Source organism: Diospyros lotus, chromosome 12, assembly GCF_014633365.1.
Source record: "Diospyros lotus cultivar Yz01 chromosome 12, ASM1463336v1, whole genome shotgun sequence".
Taxonomy (NCBI): Eukaryota; Viridiplantae; Streptophyta; class Magnoliopsida; order Ericales; family Ebenaceae; genus Diospyros; species Diospyros lotus.
This window is the reverse complement of record NC_068349.1, coordinates 1,058,689-1,064,688: the sequence shown is the minus strand read 5'-3', so window position 1 is coordinate 1,064,688 and position 6,000 is coordinate 1,058,689.

Here is a 6,000-nt window from a genome sequence, read left to right as displayed (position 1 = left end):
AATACTAGGTACCGAATTAGAATAAGGGAGAAAATAAAATACGAGAAATCATGGAGTATCTCACGGGAGTTAAAGAACATGAGGAGATGGTTAGGAACTTGCCTTTACGCGGTCATTTCTTGTTTTTCTTGCATTCCCGCTGCGAAGTAAAACGTTTAATAGCGATTAATAAAACCGTGGTTCATATTAATTAAATCTAACCATGTAATATAAATAATTCAATCGTCTAAAATCCCACGTAGGCGTACCTCAAATAAAATCCCAATAAATCTCATATTTATTTTAAATTAAATCATACTAATAACATCCTTAATTTATATAATTAATATGCGATATCGAAATGAATTGAGGAAAGATGAGGGGTTTATAAAATGGAAAAAAATCGCAAGGGTAGAGGGATCTTGTATCATTTAAGCTATTTAAAATATTTTCACGCTTAAACACCATCAAATAAATACACACTGTAAAATAAATTAAACTCCCAAAATTAATAAAATGGAACCCAAAATTAATTTTCAATTGTACAGAATGATTAATACTAACTTCTCTACTTATCTAACTAATTAAATCACAATTAAACTGAATTTAATCCAAAATTCTCCATTTTCAGCGAGCTTCTTCTTCTCCTAAATTTCTCTCTGTTTCTGTCCAATTTCTCTCCAATTTTTTCTTGCAAATTGCAGCTTAAAAGGCAAAGGAATTGGCGGCCCAACACGCGCCAAGTGGCAGCCAAGGGCTGCCCACCGCATTGCCCAAAACGACGCCGTTTTGGGTAAGATTTTGGCTGAAAAATCAGCCAAAATCCCTCCAGCGCGCGCATCAGTCAAGATTCGATCCCGTGCCTACTCCATAGACCCTTCGTGCGCTTGCTACCTGCTCCACCTGCCACTCTTAAGATTTATATGCACTCACTTAATTTTAAATTAAACTCACACAGTTTCTAGAAATTACATTTAAACCCACCACTTCCAAAAACTTTCACACACCCCAATTTAAATTTTCACTTATTTCACTTCCATCCTGAAATTTTCAAAAATCACCCAATTTAATTAACTTTAATTTTTCTTTATTTCCATAAATATTCTCAAATAATTTAATTAAATACCTAAATTTCCTATTTTCTTAAAACATCATAAATTACTATTTTACTTTAAATTAACCAAATAAATAATTATTTTCCTTAAACAATAAACACTCAATAATCACCAAAATAAAAATTAAATCAATATTTCCTTTAAACCCACAAGTATTCAATAATCTCCACAAACACAATAATTAAAAATTAATATTTTTCTTAAACCTAAAAATATTTAATAATTATTAATTATTCTTGATTAAATTAATAATTATTTATTTAATTCCCCCATTTCAAGATGTTACAGGTAAACGACCTAAAAACTTATGAGTCCTAAATCACAACTATTGTTTTGTCCAATGCATGGGGGATATGATTTTGAGTACAAAATTGAAGTATAAAATGGGCAGAATTTGAAAATGAAATTTACAATTAAAGTATACAAATTATTTTTGGACTAAAATACCCTCATCCTCCATCCCTCCCTTCCACCCATATCCATTCCAATACATTCGTTTTGACTCTTAGCACTATTGCTTGAATTGCAACCCGAACCCTTTGAGGTATAACTTTATTCTAGCTTTTTATTTTATTTATATTTAATTTTACTTAAACTATTGAATATAGTATATTTAGTTAATTCTTAATTCTAGGATTAATTTTTAAATTTAATATATATATGTATATATTACATAATACAAAATTATGTATATATGTTTTTTTCTTTTTTAAAATAGTTTTTTTACTTTAATAAAATTATTATATTAAGTGTATTTTAAAAAATAAGAACAAATAAAACTTCAAAGTATGAGTTAATTCCAAATATAAATTTACAGAATTCAATTGAATTCCATATTTTAAGTTACTATATATCATTTCTGTAACATCCCGCATCGAGCGATATGAAGGACCAGAACAACTTATCCTGATGGGCCTACATGAACTTCCCAGGCGGGTCACCCATCCTTGGATTGCCCCAGGTCAAGCACGCTTAACTTGGGAGTTCTTTGCCAACATTCAGCCCAAAAGGTATCCAGCTGGTGTTGTTTCATTCCTTACACTATCCTCGATATATACTAATCTCTCTGGACTCTCGGGGTATTACATTCTTTCCCCCTTAAGCGCATGACGTCCTCGTCATGCGACCTTACAACTGGTCCCAGACCTTCTCCCCTTGGGGGCTGCCATCCTAGAAGCCTGCCAGAAGCCGCTCCTTGTACAGGCCCTCAAGCCCCGGCGCCACTCCTCGCCCTCATCGGACCGCCTTCGCCAAGGGTCGGCTCTGATACCATTTGTAACATCCCGCATCGAGCGATAGGAAGGACCAGAACAACTTATCCTGATGGGCCTACACGAACTTCCCAGGGGGGTCACCCATCCTTGGATTGCCCCAGGTCAAGCACGCTTAACTTGGGAGTTCTTTGCCAACATTCAGCCCAAAAGGTATCCAGCTGGTGTTGTTTCCTTCCTTACACTATCCTCGATATATACTAATCTCTCTGGACTCTCGGGGTATTACAATTTCAAACATAGGATTATTTACAAATGAAATGAATTATATGTATAATTCATTAAAAATGAATCCAAATTGGCGAAATTCACTCATTCCAGACAAATATTAAAGTTATTATACGCAATTTGGTTCTCCAGCTAAATACAATAATTTAGTTGATGCTTTGTCCATAATTTACTAACTATGCAACTCTCTAACAAAGTTTAAAAGTAAAATTATTTCAAAGTATTTATAATGAGATTAGATACAATAGAATTATACCACTTAACGTCTCTATAATGCCCCGATATTTTGAAAGATTAATTTCTAAATTTAAGATAATTTATTTGTAGTTGGATACGAGACTAGTGGGTTTGAGAATTTAATGGCAGAAATTATAAATTATTTTATTCCTTGAATAAGAAGATATTTGAAATATTTAGGGGTTTAAGTGTAATTTTAAAAATTAGTGCTGACATGATATAAATTTAAGAAAAATACTGCTTGTACAAATAATTAAGTTATTAAAAAAATGGTCAAATATGCCAAATAACCAAAATATTCTCATCCAATTTATCATTGCCACCTCTTGCCCAATCAGGTTTCGTTAAGCAAGCCCGATCAAACTTTATCTGAGCTTGATCGGGCTTCATGAAATCCAGAATTTTTTCGTTCATAATATTTTAATGATTGATGATGAAACTTAATCAAACTTCATCATCAAATAAAATTTGATTAAGTTATCGAATCTATCATCTTGTCAATTGTATAGAGTCCTAAATTTAAATATGACCTTAGTGACAGCCCCGTGGCCTCGCGAGCCAAGTTACGGCCTCAAAACAAGCACCTCGTGGGATTGAGTCAAGCGAAAGGTTTCACTTGTCGGAAAAGCAGATAGGCAAAACGACGTTGTTTGGCAGCATGTGCCATGGGCTGCCACACCCGCGCCTAGCGGCTTCTGCAGCTGCCGCCACCTATGTTTGTTGTTGCCACCTGTTGCGAAGTTCGGATTTTACAGCACAATTTCCCATCTATCTTTGTAAAAACTTCAGGAATCAAGAAGAGACGTGGGAGCAATTGGGCCAAGCACTTGGACTGAGGATTTTACAACTTATCTTGGGGCAAAATTGATTCTCCTTTATTTAAAAAAATTCTCAGAATTAAGGATTTGATGTGCAATTCGAGGGATTGGTGGATGCTGCTATTTGATTGCTCAATAGTTGGCAGAAGGGTGAGAATTTCATTTTAGGCAGCGCTTATGATTATTTTTGGCCCAAGGGTACGATGAAGATATGGGCCAAGGAGGTCTGAATTTTGCTATAACACCAAAACATGCTTTTGTTTTGTGGTTGAGTGTTCAAAAGAAGCTTTTTGACAAAAGATAAACTGCACTTATTGGATATGGACAGAACTTGTAGTCTGTGTGCCAGTGTGGTTCCTGTGAGAAATCTACGCAGCACTTATTCTTTCAATGTTCAATACAGAAATTTGGGGTCAGGGTGGATTAGCATTAGGAGATACATGTCTTCGATTCCTAATGCTCTCAAAGTGATTTAAGGAGGCTCATGATTCATCGTGACAATCTAAAGCCAAAAAGATTGTATTTGCTTGTGCTGTTTATTTCATTTGGACAGTAAGAAACTGTCTTATTTGTTATGATCAAATTTTTTTTGAAAATTATATTGTTAAAAAGGTTAAAACATATATATATATATAGAGTTATTTTTTCTGTACCTTGATGTTTTATCCCAATTTTTGAATCAAATTATGGATCAATAGCTTTGCTTGTTGATCGTGTTTGTCTGGATTTGTTTAGTGTGTCTGTATTATTTTTTTTTATTAATAAACATATTTATTTTTGATAAAAAAAAATTGTGAGGAGCCTAGGCTAGGGGCTAGGCCATGATGGAAATTCATAGCTATTGGGCAGCCCAATGAACCCTTAGTTTTCTGCCTAGCTACATACTTTGCTTAATTACATATATATATATATAGATATATATACACCATGGAAGGTAAATTGAGACGTAGACGGAATTGGAAAAAATTGGAACAAGCTTGAGTAAAGCCAACGCGAAACTAAAGAACCTAAGGTAAGTGAAAAAAGCTTAATTTTGGGTTGAAATTGATTATTGTAACAAGGACCGGCTCCAGGGCTTAGCGTCCTAAGCCATTATTAATTTATGGGCTCAACCTTTAATAAAAAATTAAAAATTTATTAATTATATTTTAATAATAAAATTAAAATAATTATTTATTAAACTAAAGGGGTTGAGACTATAGATAATTATTTCACCAACCTACCCCTTCAACCGATCCTGATTGTAACACCTATTTTGAAATAGTATTTTTTATTTATTTATTATGCTTAATTTTTGTTGAAGCGTAGCTTCAGTGATCTTTTTACTTTGGGGAGACTTGAAAAGAATGTCAAGAAGGATCATAAAAAGTTAAAAGCATATTTGTCAAAAGTTAATATACTTTTGTACAAATTACATGATTATGGTTTGCATGAAATTATGTAAAAATGTCTAGGTATGAAATCGTAGATTTTTGACTAAATAGATTTTGTGTCGGGTCTACTTTCAGATATGCCCGGTAGTATAGGAACATTCAAGAGAAGGTCCTTCCAAATGAGATATAAAATAAACATAATAAAAACTTCATATAATAAATATGTTCACTTCAAGTAGAAGCGATAATCAATCTTACATCATTTCTTAAGGCTTTGAAAGCCATACATTCTCAGAATAAACAAAAGGGCTAATAACATACAAAAAAAAAAAAAAAATCTTCGACACGAGCCCACTACACAAATCCCAAAACTTTTAGGTTGAGAGAGATCTCTATATATGTCTAAAATCAACTTTGAGCCCTACTAGACTCCCCTTCTATTACAAATTTGTCCTTATTTGGAATGACAAAAAATAAACAAGTGAGTCACAAAACTCAACAAGCATATAACAAACAAGGGAAATAGTAAAGAGATCGATATACAAAGGTATGCATAATATAAGAGTCAAGAAAAGAATCACTACTCGCGTATATAGAGATCATTAAAATCATGTCTTTGTCATTAAACCATGCTTCAATATATATATATATATATATCATGCTGTCTTTTCTTACAACAAATCACACACTTTACCATAAAAAATAACATTCACACACTTAGACCATAGTATAATGCCTTTTTTTCAACATAGCTCATAGTATAAAAATATATATATTATACATACAAAAATACAGACACATTATCCCTTTTTTTTAACCTTTCTTTTTTTTCGGACTAGCCGTCCTTTTTGTCATGGTAGAATTTGAAAATGAAATTTACGATTAAAGTATAAAGATTATTTTTGAACTAAAATACCCTCATCCTCCATCCCTCCCTGCCACCAATATCCATTTCCAATACATTCGTCTTGACTCTTAA